Below are 23,657 nucleotides of genomic sequence, written 5' to 3'. Positions count from 1 at the left end.
TCGATATTTTTTTAGACAATTTTGTCTTCTTTATTGGCGATTCTCAGTCATCACTAAGCTCTCACACATCTTCAATATATTATTTTTAAAGTTATTTCTTACTCGAAAGCTATCTGAAATCAGCATAGTTCTATGTAAAAATATAATAGATAGGTCTAATTATTTTTTTGCATTTTTAAAGTAAGCTGTTATAAAAAAATAATTGTTTAAAAAGTGATCCTCTAAAACAACCCCATCAATAAATCAATTAATATAATATTCAATTTGTTCTCATTTCAGATGACACCAACACTCAACGTCTATGATGCATAGAATCTTAACAATGAGCATTTTCATACTGTGTTGCGCATGAATTTGTCATACAATTAAAAGAGTATAAATAGTAAAATATTAAAGTATGATTCCAGAAAAAATTACAGACCTCTTATTTTGATCTGCAGAACATATTTTAGAAGATTTAAGCAAATACTAAATAGTCACATTTCGTATACAGGTGTTTGATTTGACGTGGAATGACTCACATTCACACAACACAAAACGATATCTACTCTGAAAGACTTAGGAATTATTGTTAGATAAATTAAAAGGAAACTGCTAAGTGATGAATGGACATTACGTGCTTTTAGAACTAGAGGTTATCTGTTTATTTACATATAGTAACACCGCACCACTGATAATGTATTACTCCCTCTTGCTGCGGCTATCGCAGCTGTATGCTCCAGCGCACGGTCTCACTCAATCCGAGCCTTCCGACCCGAACACGCCATCATTAAATTATTTGCACAGCAACTTCTTATTCGAATAGCATTCTAATACCAACGCAGTTCTACTTAAAACATTTCAAAGAATATAATGATATTTTTTTCCCTTTTTAGAAGTAGACACCTGATATATAAAAACGTATTTTAAAAATATTACCTCCTAAAAGTGGTCCATTTTATGTCTTGATTGAACACAAAAAATTAGTATATAATACTGCAATTATTACACTTTAAAATGATATAAATACGGAATTTCTGCGATTTATAGAATCTTCAGTATAACCATTTTCATAATACGTTGCACCCTAATTTACGGAAAAAGTAACATTTAATAAATGACTAAATAATTGTGTCAGCCCGAAAAAATTACACGTGTTATTTAATTTAATCAATAGAATATATAAAAAAATTGGAGCAAATACTAAGTTGTCATGTTTCGTAGGTGTTCGATTTGACATGGAATGACTCATAATCATTGTCTAAGAATGTGCCCTTTCTTCCAAGATATACCAAAAGCCTAAAATAACCTAACCTAACCTGTCACTGATTTGACTTTACGAAAACCTCATTTTCTCTGTGAATCAGTAAGGAAATGCACGAAAATGACATACATGAGCTTCCCCTCCCTGCTGCCTACCCCTTCCACCTCACTTGAGTGATCCCCTATTTTTTTTTTTTGTGTGTGTATACAGTATGTATAACTCGACTGCAACTCAAGGACGTAAATACATTTGAAAAGTACAGGGGAAAAACAATCAAAGTCACAATTCTCTTAAGTGTGAAATCATTTAATTCAGTACATTACTGAGCAATTTGTGTGTTTTTCTTATCAAAACTGGTCAAGGAGAATTACCACCACGGATACAATCATCCTTTCCTACTTTTTTATTAGGAACAGCAATAAATTTTGCAGTAATACAATGAATTAGAAGATGAAATCACCCTAAGAGAATTGTGACTTTGATTGTTTTTCCTCTATACTCGTCATTTGTACCTTAACATGGTAACACTATATAATAAAGAATTACATGTTTCTTAACTTTTCTGAAATGTATTCAATTTCAGTAAATTTTGACTTGCACGTTATTTTGCACTGTTGATTGATTGGAGATAAAAATATCTGGTAATATTTTTCCTTTTATTAACTGCTGGGTCATTCCATGTCAATTCATTCAGAAAACTCTGAAAATGTCACCCTGTGTCAGGAATTTTCATAAAAACGTGATGAATTGTGTTACAAGCATATCTATGGATCGTCTTATAATTTCAAAGGATTTTGCAGATTGGTTGCAGAGTAGGCCTAGTGACTACTGGAAGTTACATATTTAAGATTGAAAATTGTTACATGTTAACACACAAAATGTTCTGTACGTTTTACAGTTTTTCAGTTAGACATTTAATCTTTTGAAATGGAACTGTAGAATGACCATCTTCTGAATTACATATATGTATTTGGTAATTTGAGTTTGTGGTTTATGCAGTCAGCCTCTGTACGTAAAATTTAATTGCCAAAGTTCGCAATTTTTTTTTCACATTGCCACATCTTCAAATACCATGAAACGTGTATGGAATAATTATGGACTCATAAGGTTTTAACAGGAAAAAAATTGTTTTGGAGAAACAATAAGTATTATTGGAATAGCATGTTTTCAGTAGAAGGGAAAATGTTAGTTGCTGTTGTCATAGTTTCATGTCTGTTGTCATTCTCTTCAGGTAAATTTGAAGGTCTTTGAAGCAGTTGGCAGGGCAGCCACTTTAGCTCAGATATTTGTGTACAAGCAACGAGTTAGAAAGAGTTTCTAACTCGTTGTGTACAAGCCAAGCAGTTTGCAAGATTGCCAATTTTTATCTCATATAGTTTAGAAGCCAAGATGTCAGATGATGGATGTAAATACAGTATATGAAGTGAAAATGTAATATAACACATTGTAAGTATATATTATATATCTCTAAAAACCTATATTTTACAACACATAATAATACCTGATATTAAATGTGAAGCACAGGAACGCCATTTCATAATTTCAATTAAGAAACACGCCAAACGAATTATCTTTGCACCAAAAAACGGATGCTCCTTGGACCAAATTATCGTATTTTATAATTGTTTGAATGCAACAGAAGTCAGAAGTCTAGATAAACATGTTATTGCTGAAGCACTACGAAATGCCACTGAACGAATATTTCACACTTTTATCACTGCCAATGTTGCGCTATACACCAATTTTCGGCAATCTAATGTAAAAGACTGCCTACAAATATTTGGAAAGTTTCAGAGAAAAGAATTCAAATTCAATCTTCTAACACGATTTTTTTGTTTTTAAATTAAGTTATTTGCTGGGAGACATCGTTAGATATAGGCCACTCTTACACTAAACCTGGAGTAATTTAAGCTTATTAATCAAATAACACTGTATTTGTCAAATGCGCATCACCATGCTTTCCAAAAGGCACTTTTCAGTGCCCGACACCCCGTTTTTTTTCATCATGTGCTGCATGTCGGATCAACATCGGGGCTTGCAGCCCCGATATCCCACTTTTTACACCATGTGCTACATGTCGAATCATCATCGGGGCTTGCTGCCCCAATACCCTGCTTTTTACATCATGTGCTACACGTCGGATTATCATCGGGGCTTGCAGGCCCGATACCCCGCTTTTTACATCATGTGCTACACATCGGGGCTTGCAGCCCTGATACCCCGCATTTCACATCATGTGCTACACGTCGGATCATCATTGGGGCTTGCAGCCCCAATACCCCGCTTGCTACGTACAACATAATTATATTATATTATTACCGAAGAAAGATAGGAGATATTAAGTAATATTCAGCGTTCTTAATGATCTTGGGATGGAAAATAACAATGAAATATGTATAAAATAGAAATAACATACAGGTGAGCATATAAGAAAAACAGTAAGTAGAATCATATTATTTGATTAATAACCGGAGGGGAAAAGACCTTTAGGGAGGCCGAGACGTAGATGGGAGGATAATATTAAAATGGATTTGAGGGAGGTGGGGTATGATGATAGAGACTGGCTTAATCTTGCACAGGATAGGGACCGATGGCGGGCTTATGTGAGGGCGGCAATGAACCTTCGGGTTCCTTAAAAGCCATTTGTAAGTAAGCTTAAATTACTCCAGGTTTAGTGTAAGAGTGGCCTATATCTAACGATGTCTCCTAGCAAATAACTTACTTTAAAAACAAAAAAAATCGTGTTAGAAGATTGAATTTGAATTCTTTTCTCTGAAACTTTCCAAATATTTGTAGGCAGTCTTTTACATTAGATTGCCGAAAATTGTGTATAGCGCAACATTGGCAGTGATAAAAGTGTGAAATATTTGTTCAGTGGCATTTCGTAGTGCTTCAGCAATAACATGTTTATCAAGACTTCTGACTTCTGTTGCATTCAAACAATTATAAAATACGATAATTTGGTCCAAGGAGCATCCGTTTTTTGGTGCGAAGATAATTAATTGAAATTATGAAATGGCGTTCCTGTGCTTCACATTTAATCTTTCTTCAAATAGTGTTTATATGCCATGTTAATTTTCATTTGTTTTCATAAGTTAACAATGATGCACATTGGGAGCAACATATAAGAAATTATTTTCCTACACAATCCACGCTATATTCACGTTGTTTTGAAATGATTAATCGAAGATGGTTTGCTTATTGTTTATTACACGCACATTTGTATGTAATTTCTAGTCCATACTTTTTTTCTATCCCAAGATCATTAAGAATGGTGAATAATATTCATGCTTGTTTCCTGTTATTTCTTAAAATAATGTTATGTGGCATGTTATTTACGTAAAAATGATGCGCCAAAAAATAAAAAATAATAATTTCGTACTCACTCCACATCCTATATATTCACATTTGTTTTTGAGTGATTTATTAAAGAATGTACTGGTATTTAAAAGACTAATAATTTAGAAACATGTTACATAAATCATCCTTGTGCTAAAAGAGAATGCTCCCTGGACCAAATTGTCGTATTTTGCAGTGGTCGTCAGTACTCGCTGAAATGGGTAATAATATAATATAAATATGTTGTACGTAGCATTTAGAAACATGTTACATAAATCATCCTTATGCCAAAAGAGAATGCTCCCTGGACCAAATTATCGTATTTTGCAGTGGTCGTCAGTACTCGCTGAAATGGGTAATAATATAATATAATTATGTTGTACGTAGCAAGTGGGGTATTAGGGCTGCAAGCCCCAATGATGATCCGACATGTAGCACATGATGTAAAAAGCGGTATCAGGGCTGCAAGCCCCGATGATAATCCGACGTGTAGCACATGATGTAAAAAGCGGGGTATCAGGGCAGCAAGCCCCGACGATGATCCGACATGTAGCACATGGTGTAAAAAGTGGGATATCGGGGCTGCAACATCAAAGCCCCGATGTTGATCCGACGTGTAGCACATGATGAAAAAAAGCGGGGTGTCGGGCACTGAAAAGTGCCTTTTGGAAAGCATGGTGATGCGCATTTGACAAACGCAGTGTACGTACTTGCTAATAATCCCTTTTTATTTGTCGTTATTTACGTAAAAATGATGCGACAAGAAAAAATAATAATTTCGTACTTACTCCACTTCCTATATTCACATTTGTTTTTCAGTGATTTATTAAAGAATGTACCGATATTTAAAAGACTAATAATTTAGAAACATGTTACATAAATCATACTTGTGCCAAAAGAGAATGCTCCCTGGACCAAATTGTCGTATTTTTCAGTGGTCGTCAGTACTCGCTGAAATGGGTAATAATATAATAATATAGACCTAATATAATTATGTTGTACGTAGCAAGATCGATTATTCAATTGATAGGATATTTTATGAGGTTGTCACGACTGAAATATCTATTGTCAATTGCTTTTATTTGTCAGAAGGCCTTGAATGACGGCTATATAAGGACTGGCGCTCTTAGGGGTGGGGGTTGGGGTTTGGGATGGCACTCAAGCAACAAGTTATACTAAATATGTTTAGGATTGGTGTAAAACTGGCCTATGTCTCTCACCCGAAATGGCGTGCCTGTGTTTCACAATTACCTACCTGATTATTCTGTCAGTAAATACAGAATCACAACTCAATTGAACAGATTACAATATCTGTTTGTTTGTTTGCTTCTAGATAAATAAGATGATAGCAGTTGCCCTTGCATTCTGGGAAGCTTTCTTGGGGAAGAATGCAGTGGTGGTTTGAAGATATTGAATACATTGACATACGAAAAACAGGAACTTATACTATGGCATAGTTATATCCAGTCCATATCTCTAGATGACTCCACTATTTGTTCAAATTACATAGACAAATATGATAATATTGAAAATCGCACCCGAACCGGCATTTTTAAAACTATAGCTTATTTCTGTTCAGTGGCATAGTCTTTCAGAGATCTCTCTCTCTCTTTACACACACTTCGAAGTGGTAGGCCTCACACTTTCGTCCACATAGTTCACACACACAGTCTTCTTTCGGGCAGTGCCATCTCTTTTCAGCGCACAGTTTACCGTGGAAGCCATGGACTGCCAGGCGCATCATCGTGTGTCTCAGGTCGAAATTAGCCTTCTCCCAGCTTCTCTCCACCATCTCTACTGTTCCATAGAAGCTGGGTCGATTTCTTTTCTCTTCATTTTTCGCTCCTGTATCACTCTTTCTCCATTCACCGTATTGGGTAGGAGAAGATTTAACCTTAGATCCTCCAGGAAGAAAGTCTCCTTCACTAGTTCATATGCTAGTCTGCTGGGTGTGTACTTCGAGACTGACAGTGCCTTCTTCAGGAATCTTGCTTTTAGGCTCTTGATGTGTTTCAACTGTTTCTGTCCAAGGTACTCCCAAAAAAGTTGCAGATCATATGTAATGCTCGGTGACACCTTTGCTTCAAACAGCTTCATTGCCATTCTCAAGGATAGTTGTCTGAGGTTTTGAATGTCATTCATACTTCTGATCGCTGCTGCCATCCTCTCTATGAGTCATTCCACGTCAAATCGCACAGCAATAAAACACGACCTTCTCGGAAATGGTCGAATTTTTTTTTTTTCATGAATTCCAGACATCAAATAAAGAGACCCATATTGTTTTATTTTCACAATTATTAATTATTTGTTTAGTTATGACTATCTGAAATTACGCAAATTATGCATGCACTGTTACATAAACTCACTTGGAACTCTGTGTCTACAAATAATTGAGATTTGCGGTTTGGCGCATTTTAAAGACTAAATACAACACTTTTTATTACTTTAGGCCTATCACAAATAAATTTAAAATTTGGCCAATTTTTTTAATTATTTCTTTTTCAAAGCAAAATTACTATATTAAATAGCCAAGTTAAAAATCTAAAAAAAATTATAGACTAGTTCCCTAATGTATTATCTGTAAACTACTGCATTTAGAAATGTGGGATCTGCACATATACATTTGTAACATTTTATTTTCCGGAGGCATGCACATACTCACGATTCCCAGCTAATGAACTAGTTGCAGCAATAGGCTAGAAGGCTGCCCGTGGAAAGTTTTGCGAAATCCTCCGTTGAATATATGATCTCGCCACACTACAAAAGAACATCAAATGATTAATACCTTAAAGAACAGTAAATATCTAAAGTTATTTTATTATTGTCAGCACAGCTAAGAGGGGGAGCTCTTCACAATGCTGTATATTTATATAGTAATATAGCCAAGTGTTTAACTATAGCAAGGCTGGGTAAGGCAGTAAACTTTATGGCAGTAAACAGATGGCAGGAGACAAAATGTAGAAGAGAAAAATAATCAGTCAGGGTTTGAATTTCATGGAGTGACGTGACTTCTATACAACATGGCTGAAGGTAAAGATCGCGTAATATATAACAAGTGTTTAAATCCATTTGACCTTCCTAATCACGCTTTTAAAAAGAAAAGAACACTAAGACGCATAAGTCGCGATTTATAGATAAAGCTCAATTTAAAGGACTCTTTGAATGTGCGAATATGTGATTCGTTCTGTAAAAAATCTATCAACTTCCGGATAGGTCAGGTGAAATTATATGTGAAGCTCGTAGTTTTTGTGATATTAGTAAACATGAATCAAATGAAACTGCGGACAGAGAAAGTGAGTATTCCAATTCTTCTTCTAGCAGTTCTATGGATACAGCGCTAGAAATCAACAATATTGAGGAATTAAACAAGAATTTGATGTCAATAGTATCCCTTATCAAGAAAGGAAAGCTACAACAAAAATGATACCCCCGTGAAAAGTTTCAAAAAGTAAAAGGCTCCCTAGCAAGTAAAGTTTTTCATGTAGAAGATTCATAGTCATCCCTTCAAAAGTCAGCCATATTTAATTTTTGATGGAATGCAAAGAAAATGTACAACCTGAAAATTACGTAGTTATTGCAGACTTTTCTGAAAATTATTCATTTGTAATACAATATTCAGTACAAGGTGTGCATTGGAACACATACCAAGACACAATACATCCTTTTGTAGTATATTTCAAAGGAGATACAGAAATTCGTCACAAATGTAGTGTTGTCATCTCAGAAATCATGAAACATGACACCGATTCCTTTCACCTTTTTCAGTCCGAAGCAATCAATTTCTTAAAGCAAGAATTCAACGATATGAAAAAAAAAATTACTTTTCTGATGGATCAAGTTAACAATACAAAAACAAAAAGAATTTTTAAAATAATTGCTTACATGAAGACGATTATGGAATTAGTGCTGAATGACACTTCTTTGCAACGTCGCATGGAGGTGGCATTGGAGGAACTATTAAAAGGCTTGCCATGAGAGCAGCCTATACAAGAGCCTGTAACAACACCAACAAAAAAAAAAAAAGTTTGGTCACAAAAACCATTTCTAAAGTGCCATTTATATTTTGTCCATTGAATAAGCACAAAAACTACACTGAAAATTTGCAGGCCAGATACCACAATCTAAAAGCAATAACTGGTACATTAAAATTACATTCTTTCATTCCGTTGTCAAAAACTGAAGATTTAGTACAACAATTTTCTTTCAAGAAAGAAGGTAGGCGAATGAAAATTTGAAGTGTAGTGTGAATGAAAACAAACATTTAAAAATCATAATGTACAAATATTTGAAGATATCATAATAAGTATATTAGCAGTGTTTCCTCGAGTGTGACTTCCAATTGCATTTTCTATTTCATATGCAAGACAAGTGTTCTTACAACTAGGAACACATTCTTCTTTACTTGTGATGAACCGGACGCTTTCTCTGCCTCTTACGGACTTCAGGACGAAGATACTCTTCCAATTCAATGGAGTCCTGCGGAAAATATTTATATTTGATCTTATAGGCTGACACAGCAATAACATAATGAATTTTTTGCGTCCTCGTAATAGGTAGGACATTTTCCCAAGCTTTACCCAGTTTCTGCGTCACACTTAACATGAAGCACATTTACTTTGGGTGTGCTACAGGCTCGAGCAAATGTTTCAGCATCTCGCACGGTTACCTTTCTGGCTCTAACCAAGTACCAAACATTTCGTTTCGCTACAGCACCAATACCATCAACGGCACCTTTGCCGTGTAATGTGGCAAAGAATGTCCAAGTCAGATTGGACAGATTGAACTGTTCTTTCAGAAGAGTAATGTTTGAAAAATTATATTTGCACTTGAATTGTCCAGCACACCCATCAGAAAATATATGAACATTCTTCATCTCTTCATTTTTCTTTTGATGGTCAAAAATTATGACACATAAAAACTGAGCAACAGTGTATCGGTCATACGATGTATTGTCAGACACAATGGCATAGCTTTCAATCTTGCAATCACCATACCACAATACTGCAGTGAATACTGCTACTTGTAGATTATTCCAGTGTGTCGACTGTATTTTGTCCTGGTACTGACGGATGTAATTTTCGGCAAAGTCCAGCTGCAGTACCACAGATGTAGCACTTGTATTCTGATGAGCTTCACTGAGTACCATCTGTGTTTGTTTTTGCAGAAAAACGTGAAGGAGGAATTTCGGAATCATAATTTTTAGCCTGGCTAAGGCTTCAGTCAGGTTTTCCTTAATTATACAGTTTTCATAACGATTGTCACTCACCATCCACTGTCGAAATTCAATAGTTGGATTATCTCTAATTTATTTATCCAAAAATGTTGAAAGCTTATTAAAACACTCACATACTAAGTTCATGCATATGTAGTTGGACTGGTCACAGACAGGTAATTGTATGAAGTCTGTAATGGATGCTCCAAATCCTGGCAGGACACCTGAAATCTTCTCATGCAGATTAGAGAAATTCTCATGATAGCGGCATACACACATTATGTGGCATATCACTGTATGGTTTCACATGTGGAGGGTGCAAAGAGGCAAACTTGCTACGACCAACTTTCTTGTTTGGATATTTCTGTATGAAAAGATTATGGACTTCTCTAATTGGATAGAGAAGGTGTCGTCATGCTGTTTGTGATGAGACACCTTTCAGACTTGGATCAACACCACTGATCTCATCATTTACATAAAATTCTGTAATGAGATTAGTTACATCACCAGAAAGTCTCTCCCTCTTAATAGCTAATACTTTATTTTCTAATGAAACACCGTATTTTGTGGCTAATTTTACAACCGTGGCCCTCTGCTTCCTTGGAGACCGAGGCACATTTCTATAAATTTTCTTGAATGCCTTTCCCAGTGCAGATGGTGAAGCCTCACTACTATCCGCGAGTAATTCTTTATTCAATTTGTCTTTGAGTCTTTCGCTTCCAAATCGCAGCCTTATATTCCGTTCCTGGGTAGTTTCTGTCGATTTTCTCTTCTCTCTATAATGCTTATTAATGGCAGCTCTATGGCGTTTGTAGCCTTCATCATTCTTATTTTTTCTGCATATGCCCTTTGTCTCTCAGCTCAAGTTTTAGTCATTCTAGAACCTTAAAAATAATAAAAAGATGAAGTAAAAATATTTAAATTAATCTACAATAACATAAGTTGCTTGTAAAGTTATGTTCAGTATGGATTCAAACTGAGGTACTTTAGCTTAAATATTGCACACATAATATAATACAATATTTACTACTTATTATTAGGCTAGTAGATTCAATAGAGCAATTTGTCAGATGATATAGCACTGAATACACTTCAAACAGCAGCAGCGTCAGTAGTGTGACAAATGTTTGGACAATTATTAAAAAAGAAAACGACGTTGCTAGCGAAACAACTTTTGCACCACCTATGGACCATTCAATAAACTAGCATTTCTTAAAATTTCCAGTAAATTGCACCAGTAATAATCTTGTTATGGAAACTTTTAAAATATTTTATCAGTAGTGTGACATGAAGACAACCATTTTAAAAATTAAAAATATTGATTTTTCCTTATAGTGTACTTACATAAAAGGATTACATTTTTTAAATAGGAGATAGAGTGGATATCTTGTTGCCTAAAAATTATGTGTGCCTTACTTATTAGACTTCTGAACATAACGTGAAATAATGTCATGAATTGTCTTAATGCTAGGTGTTAGACCATGTGATATTTCTTGTAATGTAGTGTCCAATACATTCTTAAAATGAAGAAAATTGATATGTAGCCTAAAAATAGTAATTTCAAGCTTTCATTTGATATATAATACGTAGACGAAAAAATATTTTTATTATTTTCATTTTTGGACATTTTCTCATGGACGTTCTCTTTTGCCAAAACTCAACCCTTTGTAAAACGAAAACCTGTGAAAATGGGGGGGAAAAAAAAAATTCTGGAACGATCGCGTTTCGTTTTAGGGAGGTTTTACTGTACAGAAAAATTACTGTAGGATGAAACCTTTAATTGCATGCTGCCATGGTAGTGTTTTTAGCCATTTGATTCTATTTATTATCTCTCTTTGTTCGCAGTAACGAAACTAGTAGATTAATAGTTTTGGTTTAAATGAGCCATTGTATAGGCCTATAAGAAGCCATTTAAGTGCGAAATTAACTTTCAGTACCAATAATTATTTGCTTATCATGCTTCAATACTTGGGCATCAGAACAAATTGCCCTGATTGCTTATATCATAGAATATTTGCCATAAGGATTCTTTTGTGTTGATGTCCTAGGGGAGTTAGTATTGTGCAGTAGTTTCTCTGTTGCAGCTATGTGTAATGTGGAGAAATACTATGGAGTGAAGACAGTCTGGCAGATTTCCTAACACTCTTCATCCATGATAAACTTCACTTGGATTTATCAGGGTTTAGACTTAGGTCTCCAGCATGAATAGTTAATGTTCTAGCAGTTCTGTTAACTTTGTGCCTATGATTATGAACAGTACAGTTATTTCGTTTCAGGGCATAGGACTTGGTGTGTACTAGATGTCTTCAGAACTGCCAGATGCTACATATGTATTGAAAGAAGAGACTAGCATTCACAGCTTATTGTTTTGGGAAGATAAATTACTTGCTGGAATTAATGGTGGCCAGATTTCTAAATGGAGCCTGAAGACTTTTCGAAAAAGTGGGACAATATTGACTTTAGGAACCTCAGCGTGTATGTGTATGAAGTTACTAGATGATACACTTGTGACTCAAGAAAAGGAAGGAAATTTAAAGTTTTGGAAATTTCGTACAGATTCTTGGAGTCTGCTTAAATCCACAGATCTTGATTATTGTGGATTTTGCAAAATTGATAGTACAACTAATGGAAATATTATTGTTTGTCCTAAGAAAAATGCAGTTGTTGAGCTCTATTCTTTGCAGTCACATATTAAAGTTATGTCATTTAAAGCAAAAAATGAATTTGTTACACTAGGAGATGTAATGGCAGTGAAAGTAATTTACATTCGCCAAAACCCGTATGTGTTAGCAGCTTATGAGAATGGTGAATTGCGCCTGTGGGATTTCAGAACACAAGGTGTGGTGAGCCATCTTAAGAACGAAGATTGCGTTATTTCATTGGATTTTAGTGAAAGTGATATGAAGGGAGTATGTGGTGGTGTAAATGATTATTTGGTAGTTTTCAATATAGATGGTAACTGTCATCTTAATGGAATAAAGACTCTAAAAATTACAAATCCAGGTGCTAATAGTATAAAGATACGTGATGACAACAAAATTATGGCAGCAGGATGTTGGGATGGAAGCATACGAGTTTACTCATGGAAATCATTACGTCCTCTGGCAGTACTGCAAGAACATTTAGAAGAAATCAATGACATATCTTTTTTCACATATGGCAAACAGTACTTAGTAGTGGGAGGTAAAGACAGGAAGATTTCTCTATGGGATATATACAATAAAGCTGCAGAGTGATAAATTGAAAACTGATGTGTGCACATGTTTGGTTATAATTAACTTAAAGCTGAAGTTCTTGACAATTACATTAATTTGAATTTATGTTCTGTTACCTGGAATGTGTGGTTTTTTTTATGTTTGGAGTGTGGTACAAAGTAGCATATAGGGGTGGTTACTTTATTCTGCTTTGAAAATTAATTCCATTCCCAATCACAAGCAAGCTGGTGCAAAGTATGCAGCACGCAATCGTTATTTGACAACCTAACATACAAAGCATTCAAATACACTTTCATCTGTGAGTGTGCTGCCACTCGTGTCGGCTGGTAGTACGTTGTTTGCCAGCAGAGACAGATATTCATAGCCCCTTAAGTCAACACAGAGATTGCTCATGCAAATTACAATAACCACCTATCTTTGTCATAAAAGATGTTGGAAATGATGTCCTTGTGCCATCACACATCTTTTAAGAAAATTTGTTGTAACACGCATTAGTTCTTCTGAAAATGCTGCAGTTTCCCTTCTTACATTGTCATTCAATTTTTCTAACATATGTGCGTTATTCCGATACACTTTATTTTATTTATCTTTTAAATTCCCCATCAAAAGAAACCGCATATTGTATTACAAGAATATCCACTGTAAGATCTCGAAATTAATGTGTCTAATAAAAATAGCCATGTACCACTATTGGATCATATGCGGAGACTAAGAGAAGGCAGAAAATAGGAAAGATTGGAGAATACGATGAAAGAGTAGTGGAACAGAGAAAAATTCTCTCTGGCACTGGGATTTGAACCCGGGTTTTCAGCTCTACGTGCTGATGCTTTATCCACTAAGCCACACCGGATTCCCATCCCAGTTTAAGTTTCACCTCTTGGGTTCCCTCTAGTGGCCTGCCCTCTGCACTACATCATAGATACCTATGAACGTAGGACAATGTCCACATATGTGCAGAAGTGCACTCATATGAGTGACTGATTGACCGGGATCCGACAGAATAAGCGCTGTCTTAAATCACAAAGTGATTTACGCATATCATATATATTATTATTATTATTATTATTATTATTATTATTATTATTATTATTATTATTATTATGTGTGGCTTAGTGGATAAAGCATCAGCACGTAGAGCTGAAAATCCGGGTTCAAATCCCGGTGCTGGAGAGAATTTTTCTCCGTTCTACTTCTCTTTCATCGTACAATGACGCAGAATATCTGCATGGAAACTTCATATGTACTTTGGTACATTAAAATAATATATAAGATTGGAGAATGCTGAGTTTGCAGTGAAAGACCTGCCCATGGGCAGAACACTTATATATGTATGTATCACTTTATCTGTTCAGGAATTGCAGCACACGATAATGTGAGTAGAGTAAATTTCTGCAATTGGTTATTGGATAATGTTAATAATGGCTCTATTGATCCACATTTATTTTTTTTTTACTGATGAAGCATGGTTTTATTTACATGGTCATGTATTGACACAGAACAACAGATACTGGAGTGCAGAAAAAACTGATCTTGTACACGATATGCTATCGCATGACCAAAAAAATTATGTATGGTGCACAGTGAATGCTTAGAGAATTATAGGGCCTATATTGTTTTTAAATATCGTGAATTTTCAGAGATACAGGCATAACATAATCACACCATTCCTAGAAGAATTATCTGGCATTGAATGTACACAGGCATTTTTCAACAAGACTCCGCTATATCGCATAGAGCTGATCTCTTATTAGCATTAATTGCGGAAATTTTTAAAGATATGGTCATCAGTGAGGGAATATCCCTGATCTTACCGTATGCAATTCCTATTTATGGGGAACTTAAAAAGTAAATTATATCATATGTTGAAAGAACTGAAAGGCAATATAAGAAGAGAAATTGCAGCAATTTCAGAAGAACTAACACGTTTTAATGCAAATTTTCATAAAAGGTGTGAGAGATGTGTGGCGGCACAAGGACATCATTTCCAACGTCATCTACAACAATGGTAGATGCTTCTTGTAGTTGTAATTTGCATGAGCAATCTATGTACTTGATTTAGGGGCTAAGAATATCTGACTCTGCTGGCAAACAGCGTGCTTCCAGCCACCCTGAACGTTTATTTGAAGGCTCCATACTTAGCTAGCAAAGTATTAGGCAAAAATACAGTTGTGACAGTTAATTTAATCAGAATTCAAACCATTTTATTAAATTGTGAAAAACGTTATGTAACATCCACAAAATGCTAGTCTCCACTTTTCAGTGAAGTTGATTCACCTTTATAATTTAAAATCAGTGAAGAAGCAGCCATTTGAAGCTTGTTTTCAGGATGCAAAATGTTGTTTTGTGGTCAGAGTTGTAAGAATCAAAATAGGCAGATTAAATACTTCTAAAAATAATACTAGTAATATTATTAAGCAAGTTTCAGGGTTCATATCCATAAATATATAGACTACCATTTAGTTTACTTCACAAAATAGTTGTTAAAGAAACAAATTCAAAATGTCCCACTAGGAAGGTATGACCAAAATTGTTGGGATATGTAATCCACATAATTTTGAGATTCAAAGTGAATAATTATTGTTACTAGGATGCCTTTCATGCGCAAATCTGGGATTAATCCAAGGAACCTGAATTAATTAAAGCTGCAGCAAAACAGGTCCTTAATAATGGAAAGAGTATTAGAGCTGCAGCACATGAGTGTAACATAGGAAGGAAGATAATGAAATGTTATGTCAAAAGAGTTAAAGATTAACTGGAAACATCATTCCAGGCAATAACTGGGAACATAATTCAAGGCAAAATAATAGTTCTCCAATGAGCAGGAATTTGACCTAGAAAATTATTTAATTCTTTTTCTTCTCCAGTAGATGCTACAACTTCGTCGAAGTTTTGATCTTCTCAATTAATTTATGCCATTCTTTTCTGTTATGAACAAGATTTGGCCAATTCTTTACATTCAGTGTTTTCAAATCGTTGGTTATGGTCTTCCTTTTGCTCTTTTACTGATGGGGTTCCATTTATATATTTTCTTAACTGTTTTGCCTTCGTCCATACGATTGATATGGCCAAACCATGCCATGCTTTGCACTTTGATATAGTTTACTATGTGTTGGTTTTGTATTAAAATATTTAACTCTTTATTATTTCTAATTCTCCACTCATTGTTTGCATCTTTTATTGGGCCAAATATCCTTCGTAATATTTTCCATTCAAAGTGTTGACGTTCCATGACCCAATATGTATTTTCGTGTACCTTTTCCGTTGCTTTGGTCTTGTTCCAGTGATCAATCTGGCTTTCATTAATTGAGACTTTTTAGCAATATTGGTTTCTACACTTTGCGGGGAGCTGGCCCACAGAGGTAACCACTGCCAAGTGTCGGATAGTTTTCTGTCGGGGTGTTCCTCACTTAACCTTTGAGTTTACATTCTCACCACAAGGCAGCAGGATTTGCCTCTTCCGCAAATGCAACCATTCCGATGGTCTCCATCTCTGCCTGGAGAGCCGTTGTGGACTTCACCGTAACTCTGGCTAGGAGTCCTCACGAGGTATTACTACCCGGAGCCAGGTGGACCAAGATTTTTGATTGAGGTATTACTCCTCACCCTCCTCTCTTCTCAACCGGGCTTGGGACCAGCTATGGCAGAGTTAAATTATTTAATTACTACATCAAATTTACTGATAATTGTGGACTAACTCCAAAAGATTTGCACATGACCATGCTCTTCCTAGGGTTTTAAGAATTGTTGGCAATTGGGGTAAAAACAAATAGGGAAGTTATGATTGAGAAAGAAGTTCCATGCACTTCCACAAGCAGCTGTCACTGAGGAATCCACAGAGCATTAGCTTTGAGAGAGCTACAGCATTTAATCAAGTGACTGTAGCTGAGTTTTTAGAAACCTCAGGTTTGTGTATGAGAAGCATCCATTTAGTCCAGGATCTCAATGAGACTTCACTAGTGCTATAACAATACAGAAACCTGAAAAAGTAATCACAGTTATAGGAGAGAAACAAGTGTCCAAAATTACATGAGGAGAAGAGGAACACTGCTAGTTACACTTGCTGTATAATAAATGCTGTAAATACAGCTGTATCACCATTCTTTTTTTTCCCAGGCAAAGAATAAGTGACAGAATGAAGTTATTACCAATCCGAGTCATTTGACGGTACAATTTTTCTACTGTATTAGTATAATTTAATTAAACACACAGTGTTCCAAATAACTTTTGAGTCTTAGTTGTTCTCTACAATCATGAATCAACAGCCAGTCGGAAGTCTAAGTAAGACAGCTTTTCCCTGGATTCAGGACTTTTTATATGACAAGGCTGTTGTATAAAGTAATATCCATCATATGGAAAAACAATTTCATGTACCATTTTATTGTTTCACGCATAGATGGATAGGTCTGTGTCATTTGGTCCTCCAAGTCCACGCACCTTATACTCATATTGTATTCGTGCACTACGATTTCAACTATGGACTCTCCTTTCTTATTTCTACTATATTTACCCTGGCATGGCAGTTTGATAGAATTGACACCTCCCTTTTATCACACCACACAACGTATGTTAGGGGAGGGAGTTGCTTTACCTTCATTTCTCCTTTCTTGAGGACTTGAGTACGAATGACCTTTGGTAAACCAACTCAATTTGTGCATTCTGTCCCACACGCATTGTACAGTTCTATGAATAATTTAGATGAACTTTACCAGTTGTCTAAATATAAAGTTCTTTCCTGGCCCAGCAGTGAGTCTGCAAGGTGCATTATTATTGAGTCAGAAAGTCCCAAATCTTTATTACCTATATTGTCTGTGTCTTTTCCTGTATACAGGATGTAAGGGGTATAAATGCCATCCTTTTCACAGTCATCGGGGACAGTCTACAGGATCAAAAAATGTCCATACAACAGGGTCAAAACTTGATAGTTTTCCCAGAAAAATATATTTCTTTTCTTATTTTATTTGCGTTATACTGCTTATATCATTACTAAAATTAGGGAAAATAATTAAATCAGTAGATATATTTAGCAAACAGTTAATATTAGTTTAAATAAATATTTGTGTGTTCTATTACGTTTTCGTGAAATTAAATAATAATACATGCTTAAATTTGTTAATATTCTGGCATGAGAGACATGACAACATGTTGAGCAGGCAATACTCTGCATAGACGTACATACATGTCAGCTGAGTTCAAGCTCCCTGTCCATAGATCGTTTGTATTGTATTGTATTGTATTTATTAATATTCCATGGTATTCATACATTGCTTTACAGCTAGAATATGGAACAAGTTAAAAAACTTAATACTATTATAAAGTCTTAATTTATAGTCACAGTCTAGATGAAATATATACAGACGAGATTTACAATATAGTCTACTAGTACAACACATAGTTTTAGTATCAATTTCATGAAGTGTTATTGAATGTCATGAATTCACCTACAGAATAGAAGGCGTGAGAAATTAGGTACTTCTTTAATTTGGCCCTAAATAATCTAATGTTTTGAGTTTCATTTTTTTATATCATTAGGGAGGCTATTAAAAATGTTTACTGCCATATAACGCACTCCTTTTTGATAGCACGATAGACTTGCCGATGGAGTATGAAAGTAATTTTTTTGACATGTATTTATGCTATGAACTGTTGAATTAGTTACAAAGTTTTCACGATTACATACGAGGAAGATTATTAATGAAAAGATATACTGACAAGCCTTGGGCATTATTTGTAGTTTTTTGAAAATGGTCCTACATGATTTCCTAGATTTGGCACCTACTATTATTCTAATTACTCTTTTTTGTAATAGAAATATACTGTTACTATCTGTGGAACTTCCCCAGAATATTATTCCAAAACTCATTACCGAGTGGAAGTATGCAAAGTATATTGTTTTTAAGGTATTGATATTTACTATCTTTTGCATAGATCTAATAGCAAAACAAGTTGAAGAAATAAATATCAAAGGTCCTTCAATAACTGTCTATTCAAAATACAAAATATTACATTAGGTTCAAAAAATGTCCGACGCTTTACAGATTTTAAAACCCATCAGTAACGGAACCTTTAATTTAGTTGCAGAGGAATTTTACATAGCTAAATCGCTTAATAATACTGTTTCATTAATTAATGAACAATTACCCAGTTCCAGTAACCCCTTATTTAAATTAGCCAATGGAAATTCTTCTCACTGCGGCACGTACCTCCCTCCACTTACGTCATGACGTGTTTTCTTATACTGTGTCATTGCACCAGTCATCACCACGCTACCGACCAGGCAACATTACTTCTTTTTACTACTCCAACACCAAAGATCTCGTAAGTGGTTTTTCGTTATTTCAATTCTCTTCCTGTTTCCGTACAGGCCCCTTCACTAAAACTTATTATTGATTTTTGCAGATTTTACAGTGTGCTGCCGCATCGTGATGACTGATGCAAAACAATATTTTAATTTGTTATTTTTTTTAACTGTCTGTGTCTCAATTTTAAGCTGTATGTGTTTTGCAGACTTCAATTTTTAGACAAATTTTGATTTATAAGTTGCATACATGTTTCTGCAGGCTTTAACTCCAAATACTTTTATATATTAATTTTGAGACCTCACGAAGGTTTTAACTGTTTTATATATATATATATATATATATATATATATATATATATATATTCGACTGTTATAAGTCAAATTTTACTTGTTTTTCTTATCATTGTAATTTTTTTATATTCTCACGTCATGTACCTTAATATATTTCAATGTTACTTGCCCATCTACGTCTTTACATGAAAAGTCTGACCTGATGATGCTATTCTAATAGCGAAAGCGCTAGTCAAAGATACGTTCATGTAACCTAATGTAATATTTTGTATTTTGAATAGACAGTTATTGAAGGACCTTTGATATTTATTTCTTTAAATTTGTTAACTTGTCGGACCAACATGCCTTTCAAAAAAAAAACAAGTTAAATTTAGTTTGGGGGTAATTTCTTTAATATTATTTTTCCAATTTAACACATTATCGATTTTTAAGCCAAGAAATTTGGTTGTTGTTGTTTCTAATAGGGATATATTGTTAATTATTGCGCTAGAAATTTGCGAGGTTGAATTTGGATAGGATTTAAATTGAATTATGTTAGTTTTGTTACAATTTAATACCAATTTATTGACTGAGAACTTCCTCTGTTGAAGATTGGAATGTGTTGGAGTTATTGGCTGTAATTACTATACTTGTGTCATATGCAAATAATATGGGATGACCTACATCTTTTATTAGGGGCAAGATCATTTATAAACACTAGAAAAAGTAGGGGACCTAATATTGATCCTTGAGGAATTCCAATTATTAATAGTTCCCCATGTCGACGCAGGTTTAATAGTTGTATTGATTTCAACTTTCTGTTTCCTATCTATGAGATATGAGTGAAACCATTGGTGTGCAACACCTTTAATTCCATAATAATCTAATTTATCTAGCAGCATTTTATGATTTATACAATCAAATGCTTTGGATAAATCACAGAAAATCCCTCCAACTTGTAATTTTTTATTAACTGCCTCCAGAATTTTGTCAGTTAAACTAAATGTTGCATTTTCTGTGCCTTTATTTTTCCTAAATCCAAATTGTTCTGGAACTAAAATGTTGTATCTTTCTAGATGATGATATAATCTTTTCTACATTACTTTTTCAAAGATTTTGGAGAAGACTGGTAAAAGTGATATGGGTCTGTAATTTTCTGGAGACGTTGTTTCTCCCTTTTTGAAGATAGGAATAACCACTGAATATTTTAATCTCTCGGGAAATATACCATTGAACATTGCCAAGCAGATGTCAGTTCAGTAGGCTACAGGTATTCGATAAACAACTTACAATGTCATTCACAGTGTAGGAATATCCTATGTTATTAATTTATGGAGAAAGTCGCAATTCAAGTGAGACAAGAAGGATGTACTGTCATCATTTTCCACAAAGAAGGTTACCTAATCAGCGAAATTCTGTAGCAGTTTCTCAACGATTATTATAAACTAGGAGTCTCTTACCCCATTTCGAAAATCACACAACCAGAAACCTCTTTAAAAATGATATTGCTTTATGGAAGTGAGAGGGATTAAAATGTTGCATTAGAAAAAAAGTTCGTGTGATTTTGTGCAGTAAACCATTATTGTTTATTTTTTAGACTACAATTAAAAATGGAGCAATATTGTTAAATAAAAGAGAAATTTACCATAATGTTCTATTAATGGGATTGAAATTTGTATTTGCTGCTCATTTTATGCTCTGTCCCTGCATTAGAACAGATCATCAGTTTTATACCAATATGTTTGTACCCGCTTGAGCTTTATTGTGTAGGCCTACTTGTAAATCCTCTCCTCTCCATCCAGCAACATTGCCAAACGTCTAATATTGTAAACTTTAATAATTAATTAAATATTGCAATTATAAAAAAATTATGAGGACATTTTTTCTTCCTTATGACATGAATAATCATCAGTTAAAATAATGGCACTTATACTGCTTACACTCTGTATACAATATTATTGTACAGGTATCCAGTCCCACTTTCACACAAGTCAAATGTTTTTATACCAAACCTAGCCCGTTTGGCCTGAATAAATTGTTTCCCTTCCATAATATAAGACTTTCATCAACAATAATTTTGTGACCAGGACAGTATGCGTCTTTGAATTTATTTATTAGGTGGTCAAAATCCAGTAGTATTTTGCGCATTCTGTTTCCCTCTGCATCCTGGCATGTGAAGTGGAGAAATTTCAAAATTGACCTGAATTTATTTTCAGACATACATTTTCCGAAAAAAGGCGTGGCAAGCATTTCATCAGTAGACCAATACATTTCAATGTTAGGCTTGCGAATTACCCCCATAAGTATTATTAAGGCAAAGAGATGCAGTATGTCATCGCTTGTAGTGTCTTTCCACAAATGAATTCTACTTTTTGGTAATAATTTTTTCGAGACAAGTTCCTCTTCCATCCTGTTATGATAGGAATTTATCTCTGCTGTTATCAATTTGACCAACTCATCATTGAAAAAGTGAAGAAATATGTTTACTGATTGTTCTTCAATGTCTTCATCACTGAAGTTACAGTTGAAATCACTGTCGGCGTCTAAAACTTCTTCCACATCTTTTGCTGTCAAATTTTCTGCGAGCACACATTTACCACTTTGGAGCTTAGGAACACTTGCACAAGCAGCCATGATCCTGAGCTTTATGACACAATAGAATGTAAGCAGATATCTGGGGAAAAGTAGCTAGAACTCATTAATACCAAGACTGTGTCAAGTCAGTGAAAGAAATCTTTGTTTCACACTGCTCTCTTACAGCACACTCTGCTGTGTCCCTCTGACTCTCTCACTGTAAACATTATCTTTTGGCTATACTACAGTCAAGGAGACATGAAAAGTTGATCACACTCATAAGAAAATGACTTTATATGCATTAGAGGGTCTTTTAGAAAAGAACTGAAAACTATTTTGCGATATTTATTCGTTACTCTATCACATAGAAGAGCAATATTTAATTAATTTAAAGTGGGAAATGTCCTGTAACACATTACATTTTATTCCATGACAAAAATAATTAAATTTGTAGGAGATAAAAGCATTTTTCTATATCCTCGTTTTTAAAACCTACTTACTTACTTACTGGCTTTTAAGAAACAGGAGGTTCATTGCCACCCTCACGTAAGCCTGCCATTGGTCCCTATCCTGAGCAAGATTAATCCAGTCTCTATCATCATATTCCACCTCCCTGAAATCCATTTTAATATTATCTTCCCATCTACGTCTCGGCCGCCCCAAAGGTCTTTTTCCCTCCGGCCTCCCAAATAACATTCTATATGCATTTGTGGTTTCACATATACGTGCTACATGCCCAGTAAAGATAGCATTGTGAAACACAATTTACAAGCATTTGTAATCGTTTATTTGTTGTTTGTAAATTGTTAATTGTAATTTGTAAGGATTCTGAAACGGGCCTGGTCTAGATCGAGGAGACATTGCTTGGTATCCATATGAATTTCATGTTATTTGAACGGCTTCTTAGTTGATGTATAGTGTGTTTACATTGGACAATTATATCGGATATTTTTGTTTGTATCTTTGTTGACACTAGCGCTTGCAGTACACTAAGTGAGTCTGTAAAGACATATATATTGTGGAATTATTGAATTTATTTAAAGATTTCAGAGCTTCTAGTATAGTGATTGATTCAGCAGAAAATATGGAAGAATCCGTGGGTAGAGTAAATTGGCAGTAATCACCAGTGGTAACATTTTTGTAAGCTGCTCCGGTACCCTTTTCAGTTTTGGATCCATCTGTGAAGAGTATATACAAATTCCTATATTCATCAATTGCATTTTGTATAAATTCTTGGTATCTTAAGTTTGATTGAGTCTCAGCGGTGAAAGAAATTGAATCAAACTGGGGAGGATTTATCAAAGTCTGATAGTCATACAATAAATCGGATATCTCGGGTATTGTTGGAGCAAAGGATTTTGAAAGTATTGCGAAAAGATAGAAAGGAATACCGGAATGTGGAAATGAGATCTAGAAACATTTCGGGTGGAAAGGTCAAGGAACAGTTTTAATTTAGAAAAGAGATATTGAGTAGTATACAGGAAAGGATTTTTCATAAATTTGTGT

At 34.7% G+C, this 23,657-nt stretch overlaps 1 long non-coding RNA gene across 1 annotated transcript in view; it reads right to left on the bottom strand.

The window, feature by feature from the left end:
* Positions 1 to 5,257: 5,257 nt before the first annotated feature.
* LOC138699702 (uncharacterized) overlaps positions 5,258 to 23,657 on the bottom strand; it is a 59,658-nt gene continuing 41,258 nt past the window's right edge. Inside the window, exons 2-3 of the long non-coding RNA XR_011332061.1 lie at positions 8,465 to 8,576; positions 5,258 to 7,339 (exon numbers count right to left, since the gene is read on the bottom strand). This is a non-coding gene — a long non-coding RNA (uncharacterized lncRNA). The remainder of the gene's footprint in view (positions 7,340 to 8,464; positions 8,577 to 23,657) is intronic.

The sequence above is a fragment of the Periplaneta americana genome, chromosome 1, assembly GCF_040183065.1.
Source record: "Periplaneta americana isolate PAMFEO1 chromosome 1, P.americana_PAMFEO1_priV1, whole genome shotgun sequence".
Taxonomy (NCBI): Eukaryota; Metazoa; Arthropoda; class Insecta; order Blattodea; family Blattidae; genus Periplaneta; species Periplaneta americana.
This window is presented reverse-complemented; position numbering and strand designations above follow the sequence as displayed.